Genomic DNA, 23,971 nt, shown 5'->3' with positions numbered 1-23,971 from the left:
TTCCCAGAACACCAAACAGTCCTCTCACAGTAATGGTTATGGTGAGAAAATGTTTTGGTAAAAAGACCTCTTAAGGGTTTAACAATGGAGAGGAAGAGAATTGAGGAATTTGAAAAGTCTCTTATGTGAAGATTATGGATGAATCAATCCTGTTTTACTCTAGGGTTTCTCTCTCAAAATTCTCTCTAGAAACTCTCATTCTTTTGTGGGTATAAAGGGTATTTATACTGGGGTGAGAATGGAATGTGAAGAGTCAAGTTTTTCAAAACTGGGCTGGCTCGCGGCTTGGCCTCGCGACTTGACTGAGTCGCGAGATCCAGCCGCGAGATAACAGAACAGCCAGTTGTCCTATTTTGTCCTGTAGTGCTCCAGCTAGCATGACGCTTCAACTTCTGGCATGCTTGGCACGTGTGTTGCTTCTGGCGGCTTGAAGCCGCGAGTCACCCTCGAGGTCCAATCGCGAGTCTCTGTTTTCTTGCACACTCTTGAGTATTTCAACACTCTATCTCACTCACTATCCTTACAACAATCCCACCTAAATACAGGGTTACTAAATGTTGAAATACAAGCAAATTTGGCATGGAATAAAGCCAACAAGATGGTTGATTAAATTCAACCTTACAATCTCCTCCTTTGGCTATTTCGTGGCAAAACCCTAAAACAGAATCTAGACTTAACATGTAAGTTGGGAACAGTTGAGCAAAACTCACTCACACCTAACTCTAGAAACTGTGAAGCTCTTAAATCATATGAACATGAAACTCCTGAAACACAACAATACACCATGATCATTGTATGCAGAAAAACATGAAATGCATATGAAGCAAGCAATATGTGATTAAGCAAAGATGGAGTTAAGAAACAAACCATGGCTTAATCAACCAAGCAATCACTACCAGGTAGTGACCACAATGCTCATTCACACTTGGAATGAACTCTTGAACAAACAAGCTAACAAGCTCAATGCAAGTCACTTGCATGCCCAACACTCAACCAATGCACAATACATTAAGTATATGCATCTAGGAAAAATCCTACAAGGGCACAAGAGTGACAGTACTTAACAAGAAAATGCATGACATTTAGTTAAAAGTACTGATTTAACAAAGTATAAAAGGCTGCATAAAGCATGGTACAGACCATAAAGCCTACAAATAAAGAAAACAAACCCTAAAAGCTTACAGAAGCAACATGAGTACAAAACACATTATATATTGAAAAACATCAACAATATATATATATATATATATATATATATACAAAGTAAACCAGGTTTCAAAAACATCCATGTGTTATAAGTTAGAATCAAACCAAAACCACAGTGTACCCATAGTAACAACAAATTATCCAAAACATAATCCTATAAGATAAAGGTAAGACCAAAACAAAGTATGTGTGGTGTAATCTCCCCCTATTACTATGCACACTTCCCTTTGAACTTTCTCCCCCTTTCTATATGCTCTCTCCCTTTTTGGCATGAATAGCTAAAGGCTGTCTTTTAACTTTTGTTGAATAGCTTCTAGCTGATTCTCCATGGTCTCTAGTTTCATTTGGACATGGTTTTTGGTGGAGTAGAGAAGTGCCACCATTTCTTCAATGCGCTTCTGAATACTTTCAAGCAAACTACCCAATCTATCTGTTTAAGGATTGGACTATACTTGCGGAATGTTAGTTTGTTGAACTTCAAGGATGGCATGCGAAGTGGGTGTGGTATGTACATGTGTCTCTGACTCAGGAGTAGACAGAGTAACCGGAGAGATGTGTGCACTCTTTGGTGTTTTAGAGGAATGACTTTTGCTAGCTTGTAGAGTGAACATGGAAATTGGACGTAGACGGGTCATCATTTTTCCATTTGAGGGAGGAAAAATACCTTCATGAAGAATGAACTTCATTATGAGATTGCAGAATGGAATACATCCTTGTGCTGCTGATCGAGCCGCGGTCTTCCTTATGGTTTAAAGATGTAGGCACAGATATCAATGGGGGCTCCTGTAATAAGATCACAGAGGAATTGAGCTCTTCCAAGATTGATGAAAGTTGTATTGGACAGTGGGTAGAGATTGGAGAACATGATCAGCTTTAGTGTGGTCAACTTTGGTGCAAACTTGGCAGTACTTATGGATGTGCCTGTACTAGAGACTTCATGGTCAGGTCCAAGAACTTGCAGAATGTCTTGAATCTCTGGAGTTCGATCATCATATGGAGTTAGATCCACATTTGTAGGTCTATTGATGCAGAGAATTTCGGCTATGGAGTTTGGGGTGATGATAAATTCCTTTCTTCTTACCCAGCAAATTAGCTCAACTCCAAGATCACTTGAATTAGAGTAACATTCCTTAACCAGTTCATCCATTGAGTCTACAAAATTCCCAAATAAGTTTGCCCAATCTCTTGGCTCAAAAATCCGAGGGGTAAAAGTGGTCCCCAAGGTGTCAAACTCAACCACTCGTTCCAGTATAGGAGATGCACTATCAAAGATGTTTGAGTAGATGTGTAAGGTAAGTGGGGTTCTAAACCTTTCCAAATTGAAGTCTTTAGATGACTGAGATGAGAGTCGAGTCCTTTTAGCAACCGGGGTTGATGGATCATTAGTTACAATGTCTTTGCCCTTAGAGGATCGACGAGATATTTGCAAGTGAGTAGGCACATAGCAAAGAACCAAAAACAGCACCACAAAGGACAGATCTCAACTTGATTAGATTCAGATAAAAATGTAAACTGGAGATATCGCACACAATCACAAACAAAAGTCAAGTCAGGTCAGTGCCAAATAAAACCACAAGCAACACTGAAGTATAGAATGAGGCAGGTGCATCAAAATGGTGATAGTGCAAGAGAACACAGAGTAACACAAATTTATAAATAACTGTCAATGAGACAATCTACCATGAGCATGATATACACAGATCAAGAACATTAGAGAAATAAGGAAGGTTAGCACAAATTAGACCACAGAAGATAGGAACAGGCATAAAACATCAATATTTAAGAACAGTGGAAACTACATACACCCAAAATAGAGCAAATGGCAGTGAGGCATAACATACTGAAAATGGAATGTTTTAAAGTAATACCCTCAAGACAGAAGCACACATATGTTATGTCAACATAAAAACACAGTAATATAAGATAAGCAATCCTATGCCTCAGACATACTTAAACACTCACACTCACAAACGGAGTAAAACACTGAAAAATACCAAACCCATACACCAAATGAGTATGAAACCAACAAAAACCAAAACACAGAACAAAGATTAGCATAATGTGACTAACAATATGAAAGCAGATGAAAACAACACCAAACACAACCAACCATACCCAGTAATCTAAGAGTAAAATGTTCGAACACAGTATGTGTCAAAATACAGTAACAACTCAAAAAGCAAGAAAAACAATATTAAAACATAAAATATGAAGTGAGGAAGAGAAGACCCATACCTTTTCTTGATGATTTTGAGAAGAAATGAAGCAACAATGGAGTTCGAAGGGGGTGACATGGAGTGTTTGGGTAAGTTTCAGACGAAAGAGAAAATGAACAATCACATAAAGTTCGAGGGAAAACTGAAAAGATTTTAAAAACTGCCCTCACTATGCAAAACATGCGTTTTTCACGGCTGAGGTAAGTCGCCAGATAGTTGCCAGATACACCCGCCAAAACACTTTAACCCAAAAGTTTTGAAAATTTTTCTAAGTGTTTTTCGCGACTGAAAGTCTCACTCGCGAGGGAGTCGCGAGATGAGCCGTGAAAATCTCTGTGTACCCCTTGTGACTGGACCTTCCACTCGCGAACAAGTCGCCAAAACTGACCCGTGAGCTCGCAATTGTGGCATGCGACTTGACTTACCTGCGACTGAGTTGCCAAAATAAGACAACACAGTTTTGAAATTTTCAGTTTTTGAAAAAAAAAAACTTTCCAAAAACACCTAAAACACTCAAAAATCTTTTTGTATTTGAATCAACAAAGATTGAGCATATAAAAACACATTTTATCAAGTATAATCACACAAATGAATATGGCATTCATTGAACATAAACTTGTGTGTTGTATATGGGTATCAACAATGAGATAGTCCTTAGTCTAATGTGAAGCTTCAATGATCAATTCAACCAAGGCATACATAATTAGCACTAGATCATGTGACCCATCTCAATTACAGAAGTATGCATATATGACCTCCCACAAGACTTGATTACATACTTTGGAGCTTTACATTTGACTCCACTTTCAATCATAATATTTGATCTTTTTGAGACAATCACCTCTCATTGTGAGAGTGATATTTGATATTTCAACTTGATGAGATAGCCCTTGACTTTTTGAATAATCATTCACTTTAATTTTTGGTCGCTTTCCCTTTTTCCTAGTCGAATACTAGTATGTGCGACAGACTTTTGCAGCTCAATATCTCTTTTCATTTGGAGATTTACATTTGGTGAACTCTTTTTAGCAAAAACAAAAATAAAGAGTGGGAAGATATATAGGCACAAGTCTATGCATGTCTCAAGATCAACATAACCATTCACCAATCATTCATGACAAGTTTGAAGATCTATTTACAATAGTCACATAGATTTCAAGATTTCTTCCACAGTGATAAGAGTGCAAAGGAACAAGGCTACGCTTGTAAATGCACAAAATCATTAGCACAAAGGTACAAGGCAAAACAAGTTTTGAGACAAAACTCAACAATGTCGGTCAAATTTTTTGATTTTCTACTTTTTATGTGGTTTTTGGATTTTTGACACATAAGAAGGAAAAAATTGATCAAAAACAACAAAAAAGAATAAACGATAGAATGCAAAAATAAACAAATACATTTCAACCAACACAATTAATAAGCAAACAACCAAACAAAGTCACAAAGCATAGGAAGTATTGATGCATGGACATGTTGTAATGCTTATGCATGAGTACCATTTTTTACCCACACGTGACTTGTGTTTGGGGTGATTTCCTTATAGGATTGGGTACGAGAGTTAGGGCTTTCAAACCTTCATGTGAAGCTTTCTAAGCAGTTGGTGAAAGCACCAATCATCTTCATCACATCCATCATTCTGGGATCACCACTTTGATCTCTTGATGGTTCACCAGCCCAATTTCTCCTGTCATTTTTAGGTCCTCGTGACCTTGGAGCAGTTGCTTTATTCATTACTCTTAGCTTTTGACAATTTGGCTGAGTATGCCCTTGAAGTCCGCAATGATGACACACATAGTTCAATCTAGGACCTCTTTGTGATCGTGGACAAGACTTGGCTCGGGATTCAAACCTGCCTACAGATTGATTACGAGGGTTGCCCACCATCCATTAGTTCTCCACATTCCTCTTTTCCTCTATCTTGGGCTTCTCAACAGTAGGGCCAACTTCAATTGACTCTTTGGCCTTTATAAACTTCACTTCTTTAGTGATATTGCTAGATGAGCTACTCCCTTCGATATATTCCAACCCGGATTTGTCTGAAAAGTTCTTTTAAGATGAAATAACATCATCTAACTTCTTGGTGGTGACTCTCTCTATCTTAGCATTTGCTTGCACAACCTTTTGCTCAAGAAATCTCACTTTTGTGTAGGTTTCTGACAGCACGCCATTCAGTGTTTCTATCTCACATTTGGCCTCCTTATAGCAAATTAGGAGACTTTTATAGTCCTCCTCTGCCTTCTTCATCTTTTTCGCAACTGCCTTGGCCACCCTTGTGTACTCACCTGACTTCTCTAAGAGTGAGTTATAATTTTCTTGAAGATTGGTTGTACCTTCATCTTCTTCAGCATCTGATTCTTCAACAACTCCCAGTGATTCTTCATCACTATGTTCTCCAAGTTCTCGTACAAGCAAGTTCAACTCGTCTGAAGACTCAACATGGGCAATAGTCATAAAAGCTGAATAAGTCCCTTCTCCGTCACAGCTTTCCTCAGAATCTGAGTTGGATGAATCCGAGTCACTCAGTGTCGTGGCATACACCTTGCCTTTCGATTTCAAATAATTCGGACATTCTTTCTTAAAATGTCTATGCCCGTTGCATTCAAAACAAGTGACACCTTGTGTAGATTGTGATTCTTTTCCATCTTTCTTTTTGAATTCCCTTTTTTCCCTTCCTGAACTTTGGAATTTCCCTTTATCACCAAATTTGCCATTATTCTTGAATTTCAAGAATTTTTGGAAATTTTTCACAAGGTATGCAACATCTTTGTCAACCACATCTTCATCCGATGAGTCATGGACTTCCAAATTTTCATTAATGGTCTTAAGAGCAAGAGATTTACTCTTTCGTTGATTGGGCAGTGACATTTCATAAGTTTGAAGAGAGCTAACCAGCTCTTGGACTTTGATGTCATCAAGGTCCTTACTCTCTTCAATCACTGTCACTTTGACACGAAAACTTTCCGGCAATGATCTAAGGATCTTCCTTACAATTTTAGAATCCTTCGTTTTCTCTCCCAAATTGAATTTGCTGACAACCACCTCATTCAGCTTGCTATAGAAAGAGTCAAAGGACTCATTCTCACTCATTTTTAGCACCTCAAACCGAGTGGTCAACATCTGCAGCTTGGTGTCTTTTACTTTCTTCTTCCCTTCGTAGGTGGTCTCCAATATCTCCCATGCTTTTTTGGCATTGGTAATGTGAGAAATCCTATGAAACTCATCTGGAGACACACCACAGAAAATTGCATTAAGTGCTTTACTGTAGCACTAGATGCGGCGAGTGCTGCCTTATCCCATGTGGATTTGGCTTCCTCAGGCCTGGTCTAACCTATATCAACAGCATCCCAAACAGATTCATCAATGGAACATAGAAATGCTCTCATGCGAACCTTCCAAAAAGCATAATTACTATCATCAAAGTATGGAGGTGCATTTAGGGATTGAGATCAATCCATCTCAATAGGGAGTCAAGGATCACACTGTGGTAATGAAACCACTAAAAGTGTACCTGCTCTGATACCAATTGAAAATTCAAATAGTGTATAAAATACCCTTGAATGTTTAGACCCCCAATTACAAAATAACTAATTCAAGTTTTATGACAAACAACTAGTGTGCGGAAAATGAACAAAAGCTATGAATAGAATTGGTAAACAATCTAAGCCAATTAAAATCACATCCACAATAGAAAATAAAAGGCAAAGATTAAGGGAAGGAAGATGCAAACACAAGGACAACACACGATGTGTTATCAAAGAGGAAACCAAAGCCCTCGGCGTAAAACCTCTCCGCCGCCCTCCAAATGGTAAGTAATCCACTAGAAAATGTAGTTGGGATACATGAACAACAATAGACCCTCCAAGCCTAATCTACCCAATGTACCTAAGTTCTCCAAGCTTCTTACTCCAACGAGGTTGTGCCAAATCTATTTCTTTTCTAGCTTCCCGGATTTCGCTATTTGACCATAGCATCAACCAATGTAGATTGGTTCCTTCCTAATTGCTTCCCAGAACACCAAACAGCCCTCTCACAGTAATGGTTATGGTGAGAAAAAGTTTTGGTAAAAAGACCTCTTAAGGGTTTAACAATGGAGAGGAAGAGAGTTGAGGAATTTGAAGAGTCTCTTATGTGAAGATTGTGGATGAATCAATCTTGTTTTACTTTAGGGTTTCTCTCTCAAAATTCTCTCTGGAAGCTCTCATTCTTTTATGGGTATAGGGGTATTCATACTGGGGTGAGAATGGAATGTGAAGAGTTAGGTTTTTTAAAACAGGGCTGGCTCGCGGCTTGGCCTTGCGGTTTGACTGAGTCGCGAGATCCAACTGCGAGATAACAGAACGGCTAGTTGTCCTATATTGTCTTGTAGTGCTCCAGCTAGCATGACGCTTCAACTTCTGGCATGCTTGGCACATGTGCTACTTCTAGCAGCTTGAAGCCGCGAGTCACCCGCGAGGTCCAGTCGCGAGTCTCTGTTTTCTTGCACACTCTTGAGCATTTCAACACTCTATCTCACTCACTACCCTTACAACAATCTCACCTAAATACAAGATTACTAAATGCTGAAATACAAACAAATTTGGCATGGAATAAAGCCAACAAGATGGTTGATTTAATTCAACCTTACATATTATAACCCAACAAACAGAACTCAACCATATTGAACCGAAAATACTCACAAATAGAGTATATCATACAAATAAATCAAAACAAATATCATATGACAATGAGACCAATAAACATGGGTATGAGATTTGCCAACCAGCATAGATTAGTTTACAAAACCTAATAGAGAAATTAAACATGAAGGCAATTGTATTTAGCATCCTAGAAGCAAGATCAACCAAGCCCAAACACCAAAACTCATCAAACATGAACCTAGCCTATAACCGAAACCACAGGTATCACAAAAATCAATAACGACTCACAAATCCAAGAAAACAAAACTTAAAACATGAAAAATGGAGTGAGAGAGAGAAAACCCATACCTTTTTCTCTAAGATTTGAGGTTGAAATGAAGCAAAAATGGAGGTTTGTTCAAGAGTGACATGGTGAGTTTAAGAGTGTTTTAGGTAAGGAAGAAGATGAACAGTAAAAAATGTTCAAGGGAAAACTGAAAAGGTTTTAAAGCTGACCATTTTTGCACAAAACATGTGATTTTTGCGACTGAATCAAGTCGCGTATAAGTTGCTAGGTCCAGCAGCCAAAATAGTTGAAAGGAAAACTTTTGAAGTGTTTTTCGTGATTGGAAGTTCCACTCGCGAGAGAATCGCGAACTAAGCCACGAAAATCTCTATGTACCCCTCACGACTGGACCTTCCATTCGCGAACAAGTCGCTAACCTGAGCCGCGAAAAGCATGAAAAACCAGATTTTTGAAAAATATTCTAAGTCTTTTTCGCGACTGAACCATTTACCTGCCAATGAGTCGCCAATGAGTCGCGAAAAATCTCTGTATGGGCTCACGACTGGGGTATACGACTGGTTCTACCCGCGACTGAGTCGCCAGAATAGGGCAACATAATTTTTGACAATTTTTGTAAAAACAAAATACTTTCCAAAAACAACTAAAACACTCAAATTTTTTTTTTTGATTGATCAACAATGATTGAGCATGTGAAAACACATTTAAACAAGTACAATCACACGAATGAATATGACATTCATTGAACATAGACATGTGTGATATGTGTGGATATCAAAAATGAGATAGTCCTTAGTTTAATGTGAAACTTCAATGATTAATTCAATCAAGACATACACAACTAGCACTAAATAATGTGACTCATCTCAATTATAGAAATATGCATATATTACCTCCCACATAGATTTGAGTACAATATCTATGAAGCTTTTCATTTTGCTCCATGTTTGACATATCATTTGATCTTTTTGAATCAACACATCTCATTGTGAGATCGATGCCTGAAATTTTGGATATTTCACTTTGATGAGTTAGCCTTTGGCTTTTTGGGCATCATATAATTTTAATTTTTGATCTTTCCCTTTTTCCTAGTCAAATACTAGTATGTGCGACAGGCTTTTGCGCTCAATATCTCTTTTCATTTGGAGATTTACATTCGGTGAGCTCTTTTAATAAAAACAATAAAATAAAGAGTGGGAAGATATCTAGACACAAGTCTATGCATGTCTCAAGATCAACAAAACCATTCACTAATCATTCATGACAAGGTTGAAGATCTATTTACAATAGTCACTTAGATTTCAAGATTTCTCCTACACTGATATGAGTGCATAGGGAACAAGTTATGCTCGTAGATGCATAAAACCATTTGCACAAAGGTACAAGATAAAACACATTTAGAGACAAAACTCAACAAAGTTGATCAAACTTTTTGGATTTTCTACTTTTTATGTGGTTTTTGGATTTTTGACACACAAGAAGAAAGAGATTGAACAAAAGCAACAATGTAAAAACATTTTTTTTTTAATGAATGAAAGCATAAACAAACAATTTTCAATCCATATAATCAATAAACAAACCAACAGTCACACAACATAGGAAGTATTAATGCATGGACATGTTGTAATGCTAATGCATGGACATGTTGTAATGCTTATGCATGAGTACCCTTCATCACCCACATGTCACGTGCATTTGGGGTGATATCCTTATAGGATTGGATACGAGAGTTAGGACTTTCAAACCTTCTAGTGAAGCTTTCCAAGCAGTTGGTGAATGCACCGATCATCTTCATCACGTCCATTTTTCCGGGATCACCATTTCGATCTCTTGATGGCTTAACAGCCCAAGTCCTCTTGTCATTTCTTGGCCTTCTTGACCTTTGATCACTTGCATTCCTCAATGCTCTCAGCTTATGACAATTGGGTCGGGTGTGCCTTTGAAGTCCGCAGTGATGACACATATGGTTCATTCTAGGACCTCTTTGCGATCGTGGAAGATATTTTTCTCTAGCTTCAAACCTGACCACAGATTGATTATGGGGCTTGTTCAGCACTCGCTATTCAGTCACATTCTTCTTCTTCTCAACATTTGCCTTTTCAACAGTAGGGGCAACTACAATCGGCTCTTTGGCTTACACAAACTTTACTTCTTTGGGGATGTTCACAGCTGAACTACTTTCTCCAGTGTATCCTAATTCGGTTTTGTTTGTCGGATAAGGTCTTTTGAGAGGAAAGGACATCATTAAGCTTCTTTGTGGAGACTCGCTCTATCTTGGCATTTGCTTGAACCACCTCAAGTTCAAGGAATTTCACCTTGGTGTAAGCTTTGGTTAGCTTGCCATTTAGCGTCTTTATCTCACACTTGGCCTCCTTATATCTCACTAGAAGACTTTATAGTCCTCCTCAGCTTTCTTCATCTTTTTCACAGCTGCCTTGGCCACCCTTGCATATTCTCCTGACTTCTCAAGTAGAGAATTGTAGTTCTCTTTAAGACCACTTGTATCTTCATCTTCTTTAGCATCTGATTCTTCTACAATTCCCATGAATTCCTCATCACTATGCTCCCCAAGTTCTTCCACAAGCAAATTCAAGTCCTTCGAAGACTCAACATGAGCAATAGTCATGAATGCTGAGAAATTCCCTTCTTCATCATAGCTTTCTTCCGAATCAGAGGTGCAGGAATCTGAGTCACTGAGAGTGGTGGCATACACCTTGCCCTTCGATCTCAGGTAATTAGGACATTCCTTTTTGAAATGGCCCTGTCCATTACACTCAAAACAAGTGACTCCTTGAGTAGATTGAGACTCCTTCCCTTCTCTCTTTTTGAAGTCCTTTTTCTCCTTTCCGGAACTCATGAATTTCCCTTTTTCACAAAATTTCTTAATGTTCTTGAACTTTAGAAATTTGCGGAAATTCTTTGCAAGGTAGGTAACATCCTTTTCTACTACATCCTCATCTGATGAACCATGACCTTCTACCCTTTCATTTATTGTCTTAAGAGCCAGTGATTTGCTCTTTCTTTGATTTGTTAATGAAATTTCATACATTTGGAGAGAACCAATCAGCTCTTGGACTTTGATTTCATCAAAGTCTTTGCTCTCCTCAATTGCAGTCACCTTTGCACGGAAGTTCTCCGGCAATGAAAGAAGAATTTTTCTTACAACTTTCGAGTCCTCCGTTTTCTCTCCCAAGTTAAACTTGCCGATGACCACTTCATTTAGCTTACTATAGAAAGAGTCAAAGGACTCATCCTCGCTCATCCTGAGCTCCTCAAACTGGGTAGTTAGCATCTGTAGGTTTGTGTCCTTAACTTTCTTTGTACCCTCATAAGTAGTCTCCAAAATCTGCCATGCTTCTTGGGCAACGGTGATATGAGAAATCCGATGGAACTCATCTGGGAACACACCACAAAAAATTGCGTTAAGTGCTTTACTATTAGCATTTGACGCCGCGAGGGTTGCCTTATCCCAAGTGGATTTGGTTGCCTCTGGCTTTGTCCAACCCATTTCAACAGTATCCCAAACCGCTTCATCTATAGAACACAGAAATGCTCTCATCCTTACCTTCCAAAAGACAAAGTTGCTACCATCAAAATATGTTGGAGCATTTAAAGATTGAGACCGGTCCATCTCAATTTGGGGTCAAGGATCACACTAAGGTAATGAAACCAATATAAGTGAACCCGCTCTGATACCAATTGAAAGTTCAATTAGTGTATAAAACATTATGAACGTTTAGACCCCCAATTTACAAATTACCAATTCAAGCTTAATGTCAAACAATTAATGTACGGAATATGAACATAAGCTTAATACAGAATTGATAAACAATCTAAGCCAAATAAAATCACATCCACAGTAGAAATTAAATGGAAAAGATTAAGAGAAGAGAGATGCAAACACAAGGATAACACACGATGTGTTATCGAAGAGGAAACCGAAGCCCTCGGCGTAAAAGCTCTCTGTTGCCCTCCAAGCGGTAAATAATCCACTAAAGAATGTAGTTGGGATATATGACTAGCAGAAGACCCTTCAAGCCTAATCTACCCAATGTACTTAAGCCCTCCAAGTTCCTACTCCAACGAGATTACGCCGAACCTATTTCTTCTTTAGTTTACCGGATTCCGCTACTTGACCATAGCATCAACCAATATGAAATTGGTCCCTTCTTAACTGCTTCCCAAACGCCAAATGGCCTTCTCACAGATATGGGTATGGTGAGAAAAGGTTTTGGTAATTTACCTCTCAAGGATTTAACAATGGAAAGGAAGAGAGTAGAGGAATTTGAAAAGTCTCTATATGAAGATTGTGGATGAATCAATCTTGTTTTTCTCTAGGGTTTCTCTCTCAAAATTCTCTCTGGAAACTCTTATATTTCGTGGGTATAAGGGTCTATATATAGTGGGGTGAGAAAGGAATGCGAAGAGTCAATTTTTCCCAAACAGGGTGGTCTAGTGACTTGGCCTCGCGACTGGACTGAGTTGGGAGTTCAAGTCGCGAGCTAACGGCCTGGCCAGTTTGGGACTTTTGTCTTGTAGTGCAACAGCTGGCATAACTCTTCAGCTCCCCTGCATGCTTTACACGTGTGCCAGCTTTGGCGACTTGCTAGTTGCGAGTCAGCCGCGAGTCTTTGCATCTTTGCACAATCTTGATCATTTCTTTACACTCTCTCACTCACTTCCTTTACATGATTCCCACCTAAATACATGGTTACTAATTGCTAAAATACAAGCAAATTTGGTACGGAATAAAGCCAACAAGATGGTTGATAAAATTCAACCTTGCATCAACAATTGAACACGTATACACACATATACAGAGAGACATAACATTAAAAAAAAAAGTAAAAATAGAAGCTAACCTTTTTAAGAGCAAGTCTTTGCAACGACACCACCTTTCAAATAGTTGGACGTCCACTTTTAATTTGAGTGTGTATTTTTTGATAGTATGGGTGTGATTTAATTTGGGTTTCATTTTGTGTTGTTGTGTTCAAAGGTTTTCGTTATGTTTTAGGATTACGTTTTTGCGCTTTGGTTTTGTTCTTGTGTTTGAATTTTGTGAGTCTGTGTTCTTGCGCTAGTTGCTTGTATTGTTTTTTAGTTGTGCATAAATTAGAGTCCTAATTAATCTAATATTAATCTATAGTTATGTTTTCAAAAAAAAAAAAAGAAATCTGCAATTTTTTTTTTTTTTTTTAGGGATACACTTACTTTATGATAACAATGAATTAGAGTCCTGATTAATCTAGAATTAATTTACAATCATAATATTTTTTTGATTAATCTAATATTAATCTATACCTACAATCTTACATGAAGTAGACGTGAAACAATTTTGTATTTCTTTATATTTTTTAAAGAGATAAACTACTTAATGATAAAAATGAATTAGAGTCCTTGGTGGTATACTATTCTTTTTTAGTTCTTTAAAAATCTAAAAATTTAATAAAATTTCTGCAATTTGGTGAAGCCACATGGCTCAACCACAATATCTAAGTCCAACTTTTATTATATACATAATATGATATATATATATATATATATATATATTGATTTCCTCTTCCAAAAAAGTGAAAAACTAGTGCTTCTTATATTCAGGGACGGACTTACAGTGGGGCAGGGGGGCTATTGCCCCCCCCCCCCCCCCCAAAAAAAAAAGAAAAAAAGAAAAGAAGCTAGTATATATATGTGTGTGTGTTGAAATTTTAAATTATGGTCCTAATAGCCCACCAATTAATTAAAAAAAAAATGGTATACATATGTAATTTGAAAAATTAAGATTTGCCCTTAAATATATATATTTTTGGATCTCCTCTGAAATAGCGTCAAGTTCCATTTTGATAAATGTGTTGAAATGTTTAAGAAACACTTATTTTATATGTTATACTTTGTTGACATTTTTATAATATCAAATGTTTAAGAAACACTTATTTTATATGTAGTATTTTGTTGAATATGAAATAGATGTTAGTTTTTATTTTCATAAAAAAAAATTTGTTTTAAGCTTTGACCCCTCCCAGGTTCAAATCCTAGTTCCGTCCCTGCTTATATTAATAATTAATAATAAAAAGAAACATGTTCTTTAAAAATAGTAAACTCAAACATTTATTATTTGTTTTTGCCAAATTGGATAGAAAGGACTATGAAATCAAATGAGAGCCAAATCTAAACTTTTTTTTTTTTTTTTTACGAGAAAGTAACGATGAGTTTCCATAAAAAAAGGATTTACTAACATATGCCTTTAAGGCTTTTTTTTAATAATTTTATCAAATTTTCATAAAAATTTTTCTAAATGACTGTATAAAAAAATATACATAGATACAAATTTTGAGACTTCAAAACCACTCTTTTGTGACTCTATAAAAGAAAGAGAGTGTCTATTACACACTTGCACACATAATACACACAATCTCTAAAATAAATAAATAAATAAAAAGTTCAAAACCATAACTTGAAATTACTATTTCCTTATTTTGAAATCTCAAAACTATACCTTAATGTCACTATTTCTCTTATTTTTGGAAATTGTGTATGTTATGTCTGCATGTGCACTAGACATTTCCCAAAGGAAATTAACAAAGTTGTTCAGCTTCAACACAGAGAGAAACCAGAACCCATTTCTATAATTTTGTTTTCAAAATAAAAAACCCTTTTCTGTATTTTCAGGTTCTAATCCGTAGAGCCAGAAATCTTGGCCATATTTCACGTAAATTTCCAAGAAACATTTTTTGGGTTTTGGTGGGTTTTAGTGGCTTTTAGCTATTGTTGAGGCACCAATCTTTTGGTACAATGGAGAGTGGACATAGTAGTTTTCGACTAAGCAGTTCGTCAATATGGGGGGACACTACCATGGAAGTTTTCTCGAAATCTGCGCAAGAAGATGATGAAGAAGCTCTTAAATGGGCTTCCCTACACCGGAAGGCCAGGTTCCCGAAGAGGATCATGAGAAGTTCAAGAAATTGACTCTTTAAATTTAAGTACAAGCTCAAGCACAGCTTATGTAGTGTTCCGTCGATGAGTTATGCTGGCCAATCTTATAAATTTTACTATATAATTCTTATATATTGACTCTTTAAATTTGAAGTACAAAATAACAAATATCAAGAAAATTATCTATTATATTATGTTGTTGGTATGGAATAAAAAATATTCAATACCATGTTAGTTTGTGAGTATTTTATCGTAAAATTGATAGTAATTTTAGCTTTTTTTTTGGTATTAATTTCCTTTTAATATTTCACCTGAATTTTCAGTAATGGTTGCCTTTTTTTGTGTGGATTTCTTGGACTTGGAATTGCTATTCCCACAAGTGATGTCCGTTTTGAGCATTTGAATATTGAGGCAGAAGCTAATGTTGGAATCCGAGCTTTGCCTACGTTCTTGAACTTCTCTGTTAACATAATGGAGGTAACTACGCATAAATAAATACACCATTTGTTAGTATTCTACAAATATTGATGCTTTTTTTTTTTTAATTATTCTTATGTGAGTCACATAGTCACATTGTCTTTCAATTTAAAGAGTTTCTTGAATTATCTCCACATTCTTCCAAGTAAAAAGAAACATCTTTCTATCCTTCAAGATGTTAGTGGAGTCATCAAGCCTGGCAGGTGAGAAGGCTGCCCTTTTTACAATTGTCAAAATGAACTCTTGCTGTTTGATATTTTTCCTCTTAATGTTCCTTTTCAGGTTAGAACTTCTATTATCCACCTCTAACATGGTTTATGTGTTTCACATAGAATGACATTACTGTTGAGTCCTCCAAGTTCGGGAAAGACCATGCTCTTGTTGGCTCTAGCTGGAGTGCTTGATCCTGACCTAAAGGTATTTGACGTTTTTGAATTCTTACCATTGCATATTCTAATTTTCTTCTGTACATCAAAGGATTAGGTACAAATTCTTGTTCAGTTTTCCAGGAAAGTGACTTATAATGGCCATGAAATGCATGAGTTTGTTCCACAAAGAACTGCTGCATATGTCAGTCAACGTGACCTTCATATTGAAGTAATGACGGCCTTCTCTGCAAGATGACAAGGGGTTGGATCACGTTTTGGTTAGTTAATTTACAGGATTATTGTGTTCCTTTTTCTTCTTTTTACATTTCCTTAATTGTACTTCTGAGGAAGTAATCCAATGATTTTTGTTATTTAAGCTTGACTTTTTTTTTCTTACTCACCTTCCCTTTTTCTTTGCTGCTGCAGAGATGCTAGCAGAGCTAGCAAGAAGAGAGAAAGAGGAAAATATTGAGCCTGATCCTGATCTTGACATCTACATTAAGGTAGGGTGAAATCTATTGTCAATTTCTACATTTGGAAATTGTAGCACTAAACTTATTTTTTTTAATAAATATAATTGAAACTTGAAAACTAATTAAACTTGTTTATATTGAGAAGGGTATGCGCCTCTCTAGATTGAAGGTAATCTCATAGATGGACTATTATTTTTATAGATAAGTAGGAATCTGTCCTTTCACTTTCTCCCTTGTAAATTTCACCTTTATATGATAAAATTATGTTCAAATCAAAATCAAGCAAAACCAAACTTTTCTGTCCTGGTTTCATAGCTTTCTTAAAATATGGGTTATCATTTTATCTCATTCTATTTATTTGTTTCTGCTAATCTAGGCGGTGGAAACAAAAGGGCAGGAAGTGAATGTGGTGACAGATTATATTATAAAGGTAAAATAACAGAAAATTGTTAAATTAAATACAAAATAGTTTAGAAATTATCATAATAGTCCACTTTTATTCATTTATCCACCTTGTTTTCAGGTTTTGGGATTAGAAGTCTGTGCAGATACCTTAATAGGGAATCAAATGCTAAGGGGAATATCTGGAGGGCAAAAGAAGCGAGTTACAATGGGTAAAGTCAAATTTGTATTTCACATATACAAAGTCAAATTCTCTTTGCAACTGTATAAATAATATCTAATAATTAAATTACAGGTGAGATGTTGGTTGGACGACCTAAAGTGTTATTCATGGATGAAATTTCTACTGGTTTGGATAGCTCAACAACTTTTCAGATTGTTCGATCAAGCAATATGTTCACATTCTCAATGGAACTGCTGTCATCTCCCTCCTCCAACCAGCACCAGAGACTTATGATCTTTTCGATGACATTATTCTCATCTCTGATGGCCAGATTGTATACCAGGGTCCCTGTGAACAAGTGTTCGAATTTTTTGAATCAATGGGCTTTAAATGTCCTGAGAGGAAAGGCGTGGCCGACTTCCTGCAAGAAGTGAGTTTGAATAAAGGTTTTCTTTTTTCTTTTTTGGTCTCATATATGCTAATAGTATTATTATCTTCTAAAGAGATAAGCATTACAAGTAGAATCTCATATTTGGATTCATGTATAACCAATTTATAGGTGACTTCAAGGAAAGATCAGGAGCAGTACTGGGAACAGAAAGACGAGCCCTACAATTTTGTAACTGTCAAGGAATTTGCTGAGGCATTCCAATCATTCCATGTGGGACAGAAACTCGTAGATGAACTTGCAACTCAGTTTGACAAGGCTAAGAGCCATCCAGCTGCTTTGACAACAAGAAAGTATGGTGTTGAAAATGGGGAGCTGCTGAAAGCTTGCTTGTCAAGAGAAATCTTGCTCATGAAGAGGAATTCATTTGTCTACAAGTTCAAATTCATTCAAGAAATTCTAGCTTTATTGTATTTTTAATAATTTTCTTTTCTATATCAAATTTCATTATACATTAATATGGTTTGATATAAACTTTATCTTTTTCTTTTCTACTTTTAGCTTACGTTAATGGTAATGATTGCTATAACAATTTTCCTACAGACTGAGATGCACCGAAATTCATTGACTGATGGAGGAATCTATACTGGTGCTTTGTTCTATAGTGTTGTTGTCGTCATGTTTAATGGTGCAGCTGAGATTAACATGACTGTTGCAAGGCTTCCTGTTTTCTTCAAGCAAAGGAAGCTCCTATTCTACCCTCCATGGGCATATTCTCTCCCTTCATGGATCATCCAGATTCCTATCACGTGTGTAGAAGTTGCTGTCTGGGTATTCATCACCTATTATGTCATTGGCTTTGATCCAAGTGCTGGAAGGTAAAAGATAAAGAATAAAAGTAAAATAAAATCATGCTACTTTATCGTTAACTTACAAAGATATGTTTCACAATTTTTTTTTTTTTTCAAATTATATATTTGCTCTTGCTCATATTGCAGGTTTTTTAGGCAGTACTTTCCGCTTTTACTTGCTAACCAAATGGTTTCTGCATTATTTTGCTTTATGGGGGCAATTGGTAGGGGGGATGTGATTATTTCCAGCACATTTGGATCATTTGCACTGATCATGCTTATTGCTATGGGTGGCTTTGTCCTGTCAAGAGGTACAATTTAATAAGTAGGAATACTAATAAAAAAAGTCTTTTCTATTATTGTCAGACAAAATCTTTTCTAATGCTCCTTATTTCATTGTGTACTCCCACAGAGAACATAAAGAAATGGTGGATATGGGGTTACTGGGCATCACCGATAATGTATGTACAGAATGCTATAGTTGTTATCGAGTTTCTTGGGAAGAGTTGGACACATGTAATTTATTAAATTGGCCATTATAAACTTTTTTTTTCCCTCAAAATCTCTTAATAATTGTTTGACATCTGAACCTGTTTTTCTACTAAAGGTTCTCCCAAACTCAACAAAATCATTAGGAATTGAAGTTATGAAGTCCCGCAGATTCTTTCCATATGCATATTGGTATTGGATAGGAGTAGGGGCATTAATTGGATTTATATTACTTTTCAATGCTGCCTTCACTCTGGCTTTGACTTATCTCAATCATGAGTGCCTTTACCATATCCATTTCAAGGCATACAAGTGAGAGGTTATGTGCTAATGTTGTCTTAAAACTTTTGCAGCATTGGGAAAGCCACAGTTTGTTAAATCAGAAGAACCTCAATGCAATGGACAAGATTACAGATCTAGAGGAAATAACTCAAGTCACCAAAGGAGCATAGGTGAAATATATCTTACAATGCATGCTTGTTTGTGTGTGTGTTCTTGTATTATTTATTTATTATGTTATTAATCTTAATGCCAATCAAATTTTGTTGACCAGCAGAGAATGGATATGAAATTAGGAGGAGCAGTATTACCTCTAGCCCTTCATCTACCAGCATAGATGCTTCTGTAGAGGTCAGCCAGAACAGGAAAAGAGGAATCATTCTTCCATTTGGCCAACATACCATTACCTTCAATGAAATAACGTACTCTGTTGACATGCCACAGGTAAATTGTAACATAAAATATAAACATTTTGGAAATGATATAGCTTCCTGTTTCAGCCTTTCAAATTTTTGTTGTACAAGCTATGATACCTATTTTTTGAAAAAAAATGTGCAGGAAATGAAGAATCAAGGTGTTACTGAGGATAAATTGGTGCTCCTTAAGGGTGTGAGTGGTGCATTATGGCCAGGAGTTCTCACAGCACTGATGGGTGTAAATGGTGCTGGTAAAACAACTCTGGGTAGAAAAAGGAAGAAAAACTGGTGGATATATTGATGGCAAGATCACAATTTCTGGGTATCCAAAGAAGCAAGAAACATTTGCTATGTTTCTGGATACTGTGAGCAAAACAACATCCACTCTCCTCATGTAACTGCCTACGAGTCCTTGATCTACTCAGAATGGCTTCGCTTATCCCCTGATGTCAATTCTCAAAAAAGGAAGGTTGGTATGGAAAAATAAAAAGTAATTCTGGCATTTTGTTTCTCCCATTTGTTTGATTGCAATGCACAGATATTACAAGGCGAGTCATTTGTGAAAAGTAGATAGTCAAATTCAATTTGATTGAGCTATATTCTGACTCAGATTTTTCTTTAGGTGTCAGTTCGTGCTTAGAGTAATGAAGTTTTTCTATTATAAGCTTGTCAACTCTTGCCTTGTGTGGTTATCCAAAAAAAAAAAAAAAAAAGAATTCTTGCCTTGTGTGCTAAGACAGACAAGTCAAAGAGAGCTTATAAATAAGATTGTCCTCATCAAAGCCATGACAGCATTTAGTGAGGAACCAGCAATTTTGTTTTGTTCACAAAATAGTTCATGGTAGCCGAGCAAAGTGTTGTGAATGCTGATTTTGTATTCATGTATTGTAGTATAGGCTATTTTACAGTTAAGCATCTCTGAATGGTAAATAATATTAGTCAAATACAAGCAGATTGAATATTTCACCAGCTTGTTCTGCTGTTTTTTGAAAATGAAAAATGGTTGCAGATGTTTGTTGAGGAAGTTATGGAGCTTGTGGAGCTGAAACTGTTGAGGCAGGCATTAGTCGGGTTGCCAGGTGTGAATGGTCTCTCAACTGAGCAACGTAAGAGGCTAACAATTGCAGTTGAGTTAGTTGCCAACCCCACCATAATTTTCATGGATGAGCCAACCTCAGGGTTGGATGCTAGAGCTGTGGCTATTGTTATGAGAACTGTGAGGAACACCGTTGACACTGGAAGAACGGTTGTGTGCACCATCCATCAGCCAAGCATTGACATATTTGAAGCTTTTGATGAGGTGAGAAATACTAATAAATCAGAATGGTTGGAACTTTTGTACATATTCTCCTGTATAAGAGAAAGACATGTTTAACATGACATTGCAGCTATTCCTAATGAAGCATGGGGGACAAGAGATATATGTAGGGCCATTGGGTAGCCATTCTTGTCATTTAATCCAGTATTTTGAGGTATGACATTACAGAATGTCAGGAAATATATAGAGTCAAACTTTTAACTCTAGATCTTAATCCTTCTGAATATTTGCTAATACAAGTACATCTCTTTCATTTTAGGGAATAGGAGGAGTAGGTAAAATTAAAGATGGTTACAATCCAGCAACTTGGATGTTGGAAGTTACTTCATCAGCACATGAAACAACTTTGGGGATTGATTTTGCTAATGTGTACAGAAATTCAGAGCTGTATAGGTAGATTTATTTATGTACTACCTGACTAAATTATAAGATCAAATCTTTGTCCCTACACATAGATTAAAACTACCCATGTATCTTTTTCATAGCTATGTTGGTGTTTTTTATTTTTTGACAAAACCTGTACAACTGAATGGCATATATCTCAGGAGAAACAAAGAACTTATTGAACAATTGAGCATCCCTACTCCTGGATCGAAGGAGCTCTATTTCCCTACTCAGTACTCACAATCATATTTCACCCAATTCATGGCTTGCTTATGTAAACAACATTGGTCATATTGGTGCAACCACTATACACTGCTGTAATACTTATCTTCACAACTGCCATAGCCCTGATGTTCAGGACGATGTTTTAGAACCTTGGCTCAAAAATGTAAAGTACAACTGCGGAACAAAGAACGATATAATTGTGCAAATTCCTTCAATTTCTTCGAGAATTTGAATTAACTTTCGACATCAATAAATACAGGACAAAGCAACAAGATTTGTTTAATGCAATGGGTTCCATGTATGCTGCTGTTCTCTTTATTGGTGTTAGAAACTCTAATTCAGTGCAGCCAGTGGTGGCTGTTGAACGAACAGTCTTCTATAGAGAAAGAGCAGCTGGGATGTATTCAGCATTGCCCTATGCATTTGCTCAGGTAATAAATATTTGTCGGGCTTTTCTTCCCTTAGTTATTCTCTTAAATACGTTAAGAAAGACTTAACATTTTGATATGATCAGTAGATTTGTATGTTTAAAATTGTTTTTAACATGATACTTTACTTCTGTTTAATTATGCAATTTTCATCTTTTATTGCAGGTTCTTATTGAAGTTCCGAATGTTTTTGTACAGGCTATGGTCTATGTTATTATTGTATATGTATTGATTGGATTTGAATGGACTGCTCCTAAATTCTTCTGGTATCTATTCTTCATGTATTTCTCACTATTGTACTTCACCTTCTATGGCATGATGACTGTCGCTGTGACCCCAAACCACTACATTTCCTCATAATTTCCGCTGCATTTTATTCAATATGGAATCTCTTTTCTGGATTCATAGTCCCACGACCTGTAAGTTTTTCCACCTTATTTCAATTGTATTCCTATTTTTTATTCCTCCTCTCTCCTTTACAGATGTCAGATATTACATATTACTAATCTTTTTTCCTTGTTCATTTATTTTCCTACCTTGTCAACAATAGAGCATCCCTATTTGGTGGAGATGGTACTCATGGGCATGTCCACCAGCTTGGACCTTGTATGGGTTGGTTGCATCACAGTTTGGAGATAAGGACATACTTGATACTGGAGAAACAGTGGAAGATTTTGTAAGAGACTATTTCGGTTTCAATCATGATTTCCTGGTGGTGGTTGCAGTTGTCATTGTTGGGTTTGGAACACTCTTTGCATTCATCTTTGCTGTAGCTATTAAGCTGTTCAAATTCCAAAGGATGTAGGTGTAAAGATTTGAAATATCATGGGAGAAGATTAGAAATGAAGAACGGAAGGGATTAACTCGATCATTAAGACCTATGTCCACAACAACAAAAACCAAAGGGCTACATATTTCGTTTAATTGATACAAGTTACAAGGGAGAACATATTTATATTAGAATTTACATAGTTTGAATATATGTTTACCATTATTTCATGCATATTTTGAATTTGAATTCCATTGCAAATAACCCTGATTTATTTATTTACTCAATGCAACCATTTCCTTGATTTCATCTTCAATTTTTGGAAAGTGTTAAGTTAGTAGAAATGATCAAGTTGTGCTCCACAAAATTCCTAACCAATGTATAATCCTATCTACCAAAAAAAATAAAAAATAAAAAAAATATTTTTGGAGATGAAATAATCCTTTATTTTCTAAGCACCCCTCAAACTTTCCGACATTCCCCTCAAGATGGACATCCGATAAAACTGGTGAAAAGTCTATGTTTTTATTGGTTTTATTCAGTTACAAATTTGTATGTATTTTGTTTAATAATTTTAATGTATCTTTTTGGGACTTAATTGTATTTGGGGTAGAATGTACTTGAGCTCCACTCAGAATCATCTCGCAACCTCAGGCAACTTGTTCTCTCCATGAGTGGAAAAAAGCCAGTATCAGAGTGCTAACTAGGCAAGTTGCGACCATCTTGCAACCAGCCAAGTTGCGACAAGGTCGCGAGTTGCACAATCAGTGTTCTTTGTTCTCTGAACTTTTTCTGCCCACGGTGCTACTGCCAGCACACACATTCTAAGCTGGTGTGCATGGCTGGGACATCTGATAAGAATAATACCTATTCCCACACATCATTCTAATCATCTTTAAAGACACCTTTTTGTAAGAAAATAGAGAGCTTTAGGTTTTGAGCCAAAAACACTCTTCATCTCTTTTCCATCTCTTTCATTTATTGATTGGGATTTGTATTCCCTTCATCTCACACCAATACACGGAACCTTGTAAGTTGTGAGTGAAGCTTTGAAAACTTTGGAAGCCAAATTCAAAATCCATTATTTTTGGTGGTTTTCCATTGGTACTTTAATGGAAAATGAAGTGACACAAGTAACTTTCTAGTTTGGAAAATGAAGAGACTAGCATAAAACTCTAGATCATTTTAAATTATGGCCCTAATATATGAAGTTTTTGTTTGAATTTGACATGCAACTTGCAAGAACTGAAAAATCAAGGTGTTCATGAG

The 23,971-nt window shown here is 36.4% G+C and overlaps 1 pseudogene; it reads left to right on the top strand.

The window, feature by feature from the left end:
- The first annotated feature begins 14,886 nt into the window (after window positions 1-14,886).
- LOC115990256 lies at window positions 14,887-22,911 on the top strand (annotated as a pseudogene).
- The last annotated feature ends 1,060 nt before the right edge of the window (window positions 22,912-23,971 follow it).

The sequence above is a fragment of the Quercus lobata genome, chromosome 5 (genome assembly GCF_001633185.2).
Source record: "Quercus lobata isolate SW786 chromosome 5, ValleyOak3.0 Primary Assembly, whole genome shotgun sequence".
Lineage (NCBI taxonomy): Eukaryota > Viridiplantae > Streptophyta > Magnoliopsida > Fagales > Fagaceae > Quercus > Quercus lobata.
The sequence above is the reverse complement of the archived record's forward strand: the minus strand, read 5'-3'. Positions and strand labels throughout refer to the sequence as shown.